Consider the following 13,003-nt stretch of genomic DNA (forward strand, 5'->3'; position numbering starts at 1 on the left):
ATATTTTACTTTAGTAGTCCACAATGACCTGGTGATGTAAAAGTCTAATAATGATATTATCTTCCATATTCCTACAGATACAGTACCTTGCAACTGTAGATTCCTTCAAAGTAGTTGCTTACAGTTATCGTGTAGAGCACTGTACGGTTGGGTGACCAGGGCCATCTGGACTGCCTCATGGGGGAATTCAGGCATGTGTAAAGACTACCTGTGTCTTGCATAACTTCATGAGGATGGACATGAGGACCAGGAGGGGACCTGCAACACGCCACCGTGTGCCAGAGGAGAGGTCTACTGCTCTGCAGGATGTTGGAAGGATGGGGGCCAACAACACAGCACAGGAGGCAATCCACGTGCGGGAGATCGTCTCCAATTACTTCTTTGAAGAGGGTGCTGTTCCATGGCAACACCATAGACTACAATATGCACAACCAAAGGCTCTTTTAAGAGCCACCCACATTACAATAAGAGTATTCTTCCATTTACATAGCTATGTCAACTGCAGTTATTCAATTACCAGTTTCTCACCCTTTGATTTCTACTTCTCAGGTGATGGTGCCAACATCCTGTGCTGTGTTGTTGGCCCCGATACTTCCAACATCCTGATATTAACCTGTTGGGGCTAGGGGGCAGTATTTTCACTGCCCCCTAGCCCCAACAGGCTAGGGGGCTAGGGAGTGGGACAAAATCCCTCCTGAGATGTGTGCAAACCTGGTGGCCAACTACAAGAAACGTCTGACCTCTGATTGCCAACAAGGGTTTTGCCACCAAGTACTAAGTCATGTTTTGCAGAGGGGTCAAATACTTATTTCCCTCATTAAAATGCAAATCAATTTATAACATTTTTGACATGCGTTTTTCTGGATTTGTTTGTTGTTATTCTGTCTCTCACTGTTCAAATAACCCTACCATTAAAATTATAGACTGATCATTTCTTTGTCAGTGGGCAAACGTACAAAATCAGCAGGGGATCAAATACTTTTTTCCCTCACTGTACTAGTAAACAAGGCAGTAATTTTGGTTGGACAGTTGGAAAGCTTGCTGATGAGAGTTGTTTGAGGGAGTTGGAGGTTGGCCCTTCTGTGGTGATAGGGGATGTTCCTCTGTGGTTACTCCCAGATCCTGTTGTTGATCTACCCTTGGTAGAGAAAAGATTGGTCAGAAGTCAGTGATATAAGGAAAGTGATTGACTATTACATTGATATACGTTTTTATACATTTTTACAGCTTTTCACAGATGGATCCAAGGACCCAGGAGCAGGTGTTTACATTCCTGAATTTGATGTGCAAATATGTATAAGACTAATAGATGAACTGCCAGTATACTCCGTTGAGCTGTTGGCGACAGTAGTTGCCCTCCAGTGGGTGGAGGATGTTCAACCTGTCAGAATTATAGTATGCTCAGATTCCCTGTCTGTATTGCATAGTTTATCATCTAGCAATTCTAATAGGAGTGATCTACTATTGGAGGCATTAATGTTATTATGGAGAATTGAGAGACTGGGTGTACTTGTGAGATTCTGCTGGGTTCCAGTCCATTCAGTTGTGGAAGGGCATGGAAGTTTAGACCAGATAGCCAAAAGAGTTTAAAACGAGGTATAATTGATATTAATGTTCCAATCAAATCGTATTGGTCACATACACATATTTAGCTGATGTTATTGCGGGTATAGCGAAATGCCACAGAAGAGATGGGACTCTGAGCCTAAGAGCTGGCATAGTGGACAAAGATTCAAAGGTCAGATTAGGAAGGAAGAGGTGGTGTTTGCTTGATTGCGTCTAGGACATTGTACATTGAACTCGTCATTACATCTGGTTGGCAAGCATGTGGATGGTTTGTGTCTGGAGTGTATGGCCGTTTTTAAAAAAAAAAGTGGAAGAAGTCAATGGGTCTGAATACTTTCCGAAGGCACTGTAACGGCACATGCTCCACATTTTCATGTTACAGCCTTATTCTAAAATGGATTAAATATACTTTTTTTCTCAGCAATTTATACACAATACCCCATAATGACAAAGCGAAAACAGGTTTTTAGATATTTTTGCAAATGTATTAGAAATAAAACCAGATATACCTTATTTACATAAGTATTCAGACCCTTTGCTATGAGACTCGAAATTGAGCTCAAGTGCATCCTGTTTCCATTGATCATGCTTGAGATGTTTCTACAACTTGATTGGAGTCCACCTGTGGTAAATTCAATTGATTGGACATGATTTGGAAAGGCACACACCTGCCTGTATAAGGTCCCACAGTTGACAGTGCATGTGAGAGCAAAAACCAAGCCATGAGGTCGAAGGAATTGTCCGTAGAGCTCCAAGACAGGATTGTGTTGAGGCACAGATCTGGGGAAAGGTACGAAAACATTTCTGCAGAATTGAAGGTCCCCAAGAACACAATGGCCTCCATCATTCTTAAATGGAGGAAGTTTGGACCTGCCAAGACTCTTCCTAGAGCTGGCCGCCTAGCCAAACTGAGCAATTGGGGGAGAAGGGCCTTGGTCAGGGAGGTGACCAAGAATCCGATGGTAACTCTGACAGAGCTCTAGAGATCCTCTGTGGAGATGGGAGAACATTTCAGAAGGACAACCATCTCTGCAGCACTCTACCAATCAGGCCTTTATGGTAGATTGGCCAGACGGAAGCCACTTCTCAGTAAAAGGCACGTCAGGCCAAGATTCAAGATTCTCTGGTCTGATTAAACCAATATTGTACTCTGTGGCCTGAATGCAAAGCGTCACGTCTGGAGGAAACCTGGCACAAATCCCTATGGGGAAGCACGGTGGTGGCAGCATCATGCTGTCGGGATCTTTTTTAGAGGCAGGGACTGGGAGACTAGTCAGGATGGGGGGAAAGATGAATAGAGCAAACTACAAAGATCCTTGATGAAAACCTGCTACTACTACTACTACTACTACTACTACTACTACTACTACTACCGATCCTTGACTTCGGCAATGTCATTTACAAAATAGCCTCCAGTACCCTACTCAATAAACTGGATGCAGTCTATCACAGTGCCATCCGTTTTGTCACCAAAGCCCCATATACTACCCACCACTGTGACCTGTACGCTCTTGTTGGCTGGCCCTCGCTTCATACTCGTCGCCAAATCCACTGGCTCCAGGTCATCTACAAGACCCTGCTAGGTAAAATCCCCCCTTATCTCAGCTCACTGGTCACCATAGCAGCACCCACCTGTAGCACGCGCTCCAGCAGGTATATCTCTTTGGTCACCCCCAAAGCCAATTCCTCCTTTGGCCGTCTCTCCTTCCAGTTCTCTGCTGCCAATGACTGGAACGAACTACAAAAATCTATGAAACTGGAAACACTTATCTCCCTCACTAGCTTTAAGCACCAGCTGTCAGAGCAGCTCACAGATGTCACATCCTGACCAGTAGAGGGAGTATTAGTTATTGTAGTTTGGTCAGGATGTGGCAGAGGGTATTTGTTTTATGTGGTTCGGGGGTTATGTGTATTGTAGAGGGGGGTTTTATTTATGTGTTCCGGGGTTTTGGTGTATGTTCTGGTTTTTCTATTCTAGGGTTTTTCTAGTGGTTATATTTCTTTGTGGTCTGTGTGGCTCTCGATCAGGTACAGCTGTTCATCGTTGTTCCTGATTGGAGTCATATTTAAAGAGCTTGTTTTCACTTGTTTGTTTGTGGGTAGTTGTTTTTGCACTGCTTGTAGATGTAGCCTGCAAAACTGTTTCCTGTCGTGTTTTCTCTATTTTCTTGTTTTTCCGTGTTCACATGTTAAATAAAATATGATGATGAGCACGCAACCCGCTGCGCCTTGGTCTAATCTATACGACACCCGTGACAACAGATCACTGCACCTGTACATAGCCCATCTATAATTTAGCCTAAACAACTACCTCTTCCTCTACTGTATTTATTTATTTATTTAGCTCCTTTGCACCCCATTATTTCTATTTCTACTTGGCACTTTCTTCCACTACAAATCTACCATTCCAGTGTTTTACTTGCTATATTGTATTTACTTTGCCACCATGGCCTTTTTTGCCTTTACCTCCCTTATCTCGCCTCATTTGCTCACATTGTATATAGACTTATTTTTGTACTGTATTATTGCCTGTATGTTTGATTTACTCCATGTGTAACTCTGTGTTGTTGTATGTGTCGAACTGCTTTACTTTATCTTGGCCAGGTCGCAATTGTAAATGAGAACTTGTTCACAACTTGCCTACCTGGTTAAATAAAGGTGAAATAAAAATACAAATAAAATTAAAAAAAATCTTTAGGAGCAAACCAAATAACGAGGCCAAATCAGAGGGTGAAGTTCCGCTTTAATTAGATCAGATTGTCATAGGTGTCGTAAGGATTGGACCAAAACACAGCGGGTATAGTGCTCATCTTCTTTATTTAGATTAAAGTGAACACTTAAACAAAATGACTAACAAATGACAAAACGACAGTTCCGTAAGGTACAAAGACTATAACGGAAAACAACCACCCACAAACACAAGTGAAAACACACACAACTAAATATGGCCTCCAATCAGAAATAACAAGAAACAGCTGACTCTGATTGGAGGTCATTGACAAAACTAACATAGACATAGAAAAACTAGAAAAACCACATAGAAATAGAAAACAGAACAAAACCCCCGAAACACACTAAACAAACTCCCCCTGCCACGCCCTGACCAAACTACAATAACAAACAACCCCTTTTACTGGTCAGGACGTGACACAGATAGGTGTGTTGTAACTTTTGCCAAATACTGACTTTAACATACATTGCTAAGAATGTGAGAGTAATGGGAGACCTAGTGGGCTTCAAACCCAATGATGATGAGCACCAATGTTGACCACCCTAACCACTGTCCCAATAAGGGTTCTCTCTAGGCTATGTGCTTATTGGGCCAGTATAGTTAGGGCCCAGTGAATGTTCTTGCAACGGTCTCATGAAACGTGCCTTGAACATTAATATCTTATGTTCTGAGAACATGTCAACCATGTTCTGTGTATGTTTGGTGGACATGGATGAAAAATTCTCCTAATCCTTAGAAAAATGGACACATGAATGTTCTTGCAACGTTACCAAGAAACGTGTGTAGAACATGAATATATTTTGTTGTGAGAACATGGTAACCATGTTCTGTGTATGTTTGGTGGGACGTTGATGGAATATTCTCCTAACCCTCAAACTGGACACATAAGATGTTCTTGCAATGTCCCATGAAACATGTCTAGAACATTAATATTGTATATTCTGAGAACATGGTAACCACGTTCTGGGTATGTGCTGTTTGATATTAAGAGAATGTTCTCCTACCTCTAATGCCAAGACATGCTAAAATGGTTCTCAGAAGGTTTTTGCTAACATGGATAAAATGTCCCCCTAACTAACGGAAAACTGGACACTCAACATTACGGGTAACAATACAAGCAGGTAACAATACAAGTTATCTCTCCCTAGAATTATTAGCTGGGCTGGTACTGGGTAAAGTTCATGATGCAGTCCAACTTAAAAGGAAATTTAAAAAATTTTCTACTTAATATTCATCTCCAGCAACATCAACATACAGTGAGCTCCAAAATTATTTGGACTCTGTATGACAGCACTTTGTATTTGAAATGATACACTATGAGGTTAAAGTGCAGACTGTCAGCTTTAATTTGAGGGTATTTTCATCCATTTCGGGTGAACCGTTTAGAACCTACTTGTTGTACATAGTCCACCCATTTTAGGGGACCAAATGTATTGGGACAAATTCACTTACAGTGCATTCGAAAAGTATTCAGACCTCTTGACTTTTTCCACATTTTGTTAAGTTACAGCTTTATCCTAAAACGGATTGAATTGTTTTTTATTCCCCCATGAATTTACACACAATAACCCATAATGACTAAGCTAAAACACATTTTTTGCACATTTAAAAATATAAAAACTGAAATGACATTTACATAAGTATTCAGACCCTTTCCTCAGTACTTTTTTGAAATACCTTTGACAGCGATTACAGCCTCGAGTCTTCTTGGGTATGATGCTACAAGGTTGGCACATCTGTATTTGGCGACTTTCTCCCATTGTTCTCTGCAGATCCTCTCAAGCTCTGTCTAGTTGGATGGGGAGCGTCGCTGCACAGCTCTTTTCAGAGACGTTCAAGTCCGGGCTCCTCCCTTGTACTTCATTGATCAATTAAGTTTTTATTTGTAATTTTTTATTTCACCTTTATTTAACCAGGTAGGCCAGTTGAGAACAAGTTCTCATTTACAACTGCGACCTGGCCAAGATAAAGCAAAGCAGTGCGACAAAAACAACATAGAGTTACACATGGGATAAACAAACGTACAGTCAATAACACAATAGAAAAATCTGTATACAGTGTGAGCAAATCATGTAAGGAGGTAAGGCAATAAATAGGCCATAGAGGCGAAATAATTACAATTTAGCATTAACACTGGAGTGATTAGATGTGCAAGTAGAGAATACTGGGGTGCAAAAGAGCAAAAAAAATAAATAACAATATGGGATGAGGTAGTTGGGTGAGCTATTTACAGATGGGCTGTGTACAGGTGCAGTGATCGGTAAGCTGCTCTGACAGCTGATGCTTAAAGTTAGTGAGGGAGATATAAGTCTCCAGCTTCAGTGATTTTTGCAATTCGTTCCAGTCATTGGCAGCAGAGAACTGGAAGGAAAGGCTTTGGGGATGACCAGTGAAATATACCTGCTGGAGCGCGTGCTATGGGTGGGTGTTGCTATGGTGACCAGTGAGCTGTGGTGGGTAGTATATGGGGCTTTGGTGACAAAACGGATGGCATTGTGATAGACAACGTCTAATTTGCTGAGTAGAGTGTTGGAGGCTATTTTGTAAATGATATTGCCGAAGTCAAGGATCGGTAGGATAGTTAGTTTTACTAGGATCTGTTTGGCAGCGTGAGTAAATCAAATCAAATCAAAATCAAATCAAATTTATTTATATAGCCCTTCGTACATCAGCTGAAATCTCAAAGTGCTGTACAGAAACCCAGCCTAAAACCCCAAACAGCAAGCAATGCATGTGAAAGAAGCACGGTGGCTGGGAAAAACTCCCTAGGAAAAACTCCTGAGAAAGGCCAAAAACCTAGGAAGAAACCTAGAGAGGAACCAGGCTATGAGGGGTGGCCAGTCCTCTTCTGGCTGTGCCGGGTGGATATTATAACAGAACATGGTCAAGATGTTAAAATGTTCGTAAATGACCAGCATGGTCAAATAATAATAATCATAGTAATTGTCGAGGGTGCAACAAGCACGTCCGGTGAACAGGTCAGGGTTCCGTAGCCGCAGGCAGAACAGTTGAAACTGGAGCAGCAGCATGGCCAGGTGGACTGGGGACAGCAAGGAGTCATCATGCCAGGTAGTCCTGAGGCATGGTCCTAGGGCTCAGGTCCTCCGAGAGAAAGAAAGAAAGAGAGAAAGAGAGAATTAGAGAGAGCATATTTACATTCACACAGGACACCGGATAAGACAAGAGAATACTCCAGATGTAACAGACTGACCCTAGCCCCCCGACACATAAACTACTGCAGCATAAATACTGGAGGCTGAGACAGGAGGGATCAGAAGACACTGTGGCCCCATCCGATGATACCCCCGGACAGGGCCAAACAGGCAGGATATAACCCCACCCACTTTGCCAAAGCACAGCCCCCACACCACTAGAGGGATATCTACAACCACCAACTTACCGTCCGAAGACAAGGCCGAGTATAGCCCACAAAGATCTCCGCCACGGCACAACCCAAGGGGGGGCGCCAACCCAGACAGGAAGACCACGTCAGTGGCTCAACCTACTCAAGTGACGCACCCCTCCCATGGACGGCATGGAAGAACACCAGTAAGTCAGTGACTCAGCCCCTGTAAAAGGGTTAGAGGCAGAGAATCCCAGTGGGAAGAGGGGAACCGACAAGGCAGAGACAGCAAGGGCGGTTCGTTGCTCCAGCCTTTCCGTTCACCTTCACACTCCTGGGCCAGACTATACTTGATCATAGGACCTACTGAAGAGATAAGTCTTCAGTAAAGACTTAAAGGTTGAGACTGAGTCTGCGTCTCTCACATGGGTAGGCAGACCATTCCATAAAAATGGAGCTCTATAGGAGAAAGCCCTACCTCCAGCCGTTTGCTTAGAAATTCTAGGGACAATTAGGAGGCCTGCGTCTTGTGACCGTAGCGTACGTGTAGGTATGTACGGCAGGACCAAATCGGAAAGATAGGTAGGAGCAAGCCCATGTAATGCTTTGTAGGTTAGCAGTAAAACCTTGAAATCAGCCCTTGCCTTAACAGGAAGCCAGTGTAGGGAGGCTAGCACTGGAGTAATATGATCAAATTTTTTGGTTCTAGTCAGGATTCTAGCAGCCGTATTTAGCACTAACTGAAGTTTGTTTAGTGCTTTATCCGGGTAGCCGGAAAGTAGAGCATTGCAGTAGTCGAGCCTAGAAGTAACAAAAGCATGGATTAATTTTTCTGCGTCATTTTTGGACAGAAAGTTTCTGATTTTTGCAATGTTACGTAGATGGAAAAAAGCTGTCCTTGAAGCAGTCTTGATATGTTCTTCAAAAGAGAGGTCAGGGTCCAGAGTAACGCCGAGGTCCTTCACAGTTTTATTTGAGACGACTGTACAACCATCCAGATTAATTGTCAGATTCAGCAGAAGATCTCTTTGTTTCTTGGGACCTAGGACAAGCATCTCTGTTTTGTCCAAGTTTAAAAGTAGAACATTTGCAGCCATCCACTTCCTTATGTCTGAAACACAGGCTTCTAGCGAGGGCAATTTTGGGGCTTCACCATGTTTCATTGAAATGTACAGCTGTGTGTCGTCGGCATAGCAGTGAAATTTAACATTATGTTTTCGAATGACATCCCCAAGAGGTAAAATATATAGTGAAAACAATAGTGGTCCTAGAACGGAACCTTGAGGAACACCGAAATTTACAATTGATTTGTCAGAGGACGAACCATTCACAGAGACAAACTGATATCTTTCCGACAGATAAGATCTAAACCAGGCCAGAACTTGTCCATGTAGACCAATTTGGGTTTCCAATCTCTCCAAAAGAATGTGGTGATCGATGGTATCAAAAGCGGCACTAAGATCTAGGAGCATGAGGACAGATGCAGAGCCTCGGTCTGACGTCATTAAAAGGTCATTTACCACCTTCACAAGTGCAGTCTGAGTGCTATGATGGGGTCTAAAACCAGACTGAAGCGTTTCGTATACATTGTTTGTCTTCAGGAAGGCAGTGAGTTGCTGCGCAACAACTTTTTCTAAAATTTTTGAGAGGAATGGAAGATTCGATATAGGCCGATAGTTTTTTATAATTTCTGGGTCAAGATTCGGCTTTTTCAAGAGAGGCTTTATTACTGCCACTTTTAGTGAGCTTGGTACACATCCGGTGGATAGAGAGCCGTTTATTATGTTCAACATAGGAGGGCCAAGCACAGGAAGCAGCTCTTTCAGTAGTTTAGTTGGAATAGGGTCCAGTATGCAGCTTGAGGGTTTGGAGGCCATGATTATTTTCATCATTATGTCAAGAGATATAGTACTAAAACACTTTAGTATCTCCCTTGATCCTAGGTCCTGGCAGAGTTGTGCAGACTCAGGACAATGGAGCCCTGGAGGAATACCCAGATTTAAAGAGGAGTCCGTAATTTGCTTTCTAATGATCATGATCTTTTCCTCAAAGAAGTTCATACATTTATTACTGCTGAAGTGAAAGCCATCCTCCATTTGCGAATGCTGCTTTTTAGTTAGCTTTGCGACAGTGTCAAAAAGACATTTCGGATTGTTCTTATTTTCCTCAATTAAGTTGGAAAAATAGGATGATCGTGCAGCAGTGAGGGCTCTTCGATACTGCACGGTACTGTCTTTCCAAGCTAGTCGGAAGACTTCCAGTTTAGTGTGGCGCCATTTCCGTTCCAATTTTCTGGAAGCTTGCTTCAGAGCTCGTGTATTTTCTGTATACCAGGGAGCTAGTTTCTTATGACAGATGCTTTTAATTTTTAGGGGTGCAACTGCATCTAGGGTATTGCGCAAGGTTAAATTGAGTTCCTCGGTTAGGTGGTTAACTGATTCTTGTCCTCTGACGTCCTTGGGTAGGCAGAGGGAGTCTGGAAGGGCATCAAGGAATCTTTGGGTTGTCTGAGAATTTATAGCACGACTTTTAATCTTCCTTGGTTGGGGTCTGAGCAGATTATTTGTTGCAATTGTAAACGCAATAAAATGGTGGTCCGATAATCCAGGATTATGAGGAAAAACATTAAGATCCACAACATTTATTCCATGGGACAAAACTAGGTCCAGAGTATGACTGTGGCAGTGAGTAGGTCCAGAGACATGTTGGACAAAACCCACTGAGTCGATGATGGCTCCGAAAGCCTTTTGGAGTGGGTCTGTGGACTTTTCCATGTGAATGTTAAAGTCACCAAAAATTAGAATATTATCTGCTATGACTACAAGATCCGATAGGAATTCAGGGAACTCAGTAAGGAACACTGCATATGGCCCAGGAGGCCTGTAAACAGTAGCTATAAAAAGTGAGTGAGTAGGCTGCATAGATTTCATGACTAGAAGCTCAAAAGACGAAAACGTCATTGTTTTTTTTTTGTAAATCGTAAATGTTAGCAACACCTCCGCCTTTGCCGGATGCACGGGGGGTATGGTCACTAGTGTAACCAGGGGGTGAGGCCTCATTTAACACAGTAAATTCATCAGGCTTAAGCCATGTTTCAGTCAGGCCAATCACATCAAGATTATGATCAGTGATTAGTTCATTGACTATAACTGCCTTGGAAGTGAGGGATCTAACATTAAGTAACCCAATTTTGAGATGTGAAGTATCACAATCTCTTTCAATAATGGCAGGAATGGAGGAGGTCTTTATACTAGTAAGATTACTGAAGCGAACACCGCCATTTTTAATTTTGCCCAACCTAGATCGAGGCACAGACACGGTCTCAATGGGGAAAGCTGAGCTGACTACGCTAACTGTGCTAGTGGCAGACTCCACTAAGCTGGCAGGCTGGCTAACAGCCTGTTGCCTGGCCTGCACCCTATTTCATTGTGGAGCTAGAGGAGTTAGAGCCCTGTCTATGTTCGTAGATAAGATGAGAGCACCCCTCCAGCTAGGATGGAGTCCGTCACTCCTCAGCAGGCCAGGCTTGGTCCTGTTTGTGGGTGAATCCCAGAAAGAGGGCCAGTTATCTACAAATTCTATCTTTTGGGAGGGGCAGAAAACAGTTTTCATCCAGCGATTGAGTTGTGAGACTCTGCTGTAGAGCTCATCACTCCCCCTAACTGGGAGGGGGCCAGAGACAATTAATCGATGCCGACACATCTTTCTAGCTGATTTACATGCTGAAGCTATGTTGCGCTTGGTGACCTCTGACTGTTTCATCCTAACATCGTTGGTGCCGACGTGGATAACAATATCTCTATACTCTCTACACTCGCCAGTTTTAGCTTTAGCCAGCACCGTCTTTAGATTAGCCTTAACGTCGGTAGCCCTGCCCCCTGGTAAACAGTGTATGATCGCTGGATGATTAGTTTTAAGTCTAATACTGCGGGTAATGGAGTCGCCAATGACTAGGGTTTTCAATTTGTCAGAGCTAATGGTGGGAGCCGTCGGCGTCTCAGACCCCACAACGGGAGGAGCAGAGACCAGAGAAGTCTCGGCCTCCGACTCCGACTCGCTTAACGGGGAGAACCGGTTGAAAGTTTCTGTCGGCTGAATAAGCGACACCGGTTGAGCATTCCTACAGCGTTTCCCTCCAGACGCCATGAGAAAGATGTCCGGCTGCGGGGACCGTGCGAGGGGGTTTATACTAACGTTACTATCTGTACTTGCTGGTGGCACAGACGCTGTTTCATCCTTTCCTACACTGAAATGACCCTTGCCTAACGATTGCGTCTGAAGCTGGGCTTGCAGCACAGCTATCCTTGCTGTAAGGCGATCGTTCTCCTGTATATTATGAGTACAACGACTGCAATTAGAAGGCATCATGTTAATGTTACTTAGCTTCGGCTGTTTGAAGTCCTGACGAACCATGTCCAGATAAAACCTCCGGGGTAGGAAAGTTGAATGAAAAAAAAAGTTGAGTGAGGGAAAAAGTAAAAATATACGGTAATGAAAAAGTAAAAACCGTCAGGTAGCAAAGTAAAAACGGCAACAAAAACGCACAGCAGCGTAAACAAGTCTGCAAGTTGTAACGGCTTTGTTGCGAAATAGGAAGCCAATTCTAGATTTAATTTTGGATTGGAGATGCTTAATGTAAGTCTGCAAGGAGAGTTTACAGTCTAACCAGACTCCTAGGTATTTGTAGTTATCCACATATTCTAAGTCAGAACCGTCCAGAGTAGTGATGCTAGTCGGGCAGACGGGTGTGGGCAGCAATCGGTTGAAGAGCATGCATTTAGTTTTACTAGCATTTAAAAGCAGTTGTAGGCCACGGAAGGAGTGTTGTATGGCATTGAAGCTCGTTTGGAGGTTTGTTAACACAGTGTCCAAAGAAGGGCCAGATGTAAACAGAATGGTGTCGTCTGCGTAGAGGTGGATCAGAGAATTACAGCAGCAAGAGCAACATCATTGATATATACAGAGAAAAGAGTCGGCCCGAGAATTAAACCCTGTAGCACCCCCATAGAGACTGCCAGAGGTCCGGACAACAGACCCTCCGATTTGACACAATGAACTCTATCTGAGAAATAGTTGGTGAACCAGGCGAGGCAGTCATGGCCAGGTCGATGAAGACGGCTGCACAGTACTGTCTTTTATCGATGGCGGTTTTGATATAGTTTAGGACCTTGAGTGTGGCTGAGGTGCACCCATGACCAGTTCGGAAACCAGATTGCGTAGTGGAGAAGGTACGGTGGGATTCTAAATGGTCGGTGATCTGTTTGTTAACCTGTCAGGGCTAGGTGGGACGTTAGCGTCCCACTCTATTCAACAGCCAGTGGAAGAGCGTGGCGCGAAATACGAATACCTCAAAAATGCTATAA

The sequence above is a fragment of the Salmo trutta genome, chromosome 29 (genome assembly GCF_901001165.1).
Source record: "Salmo trutta chromosome 29, fSalTru1.1, whole genome shotgun sequence".
Lineage (NCBI taxonomy): Eukaryota > Metazoa > Chordata > Actinopteri > Salmoniformes > Salmonidae > Salmo > Salmo trutta.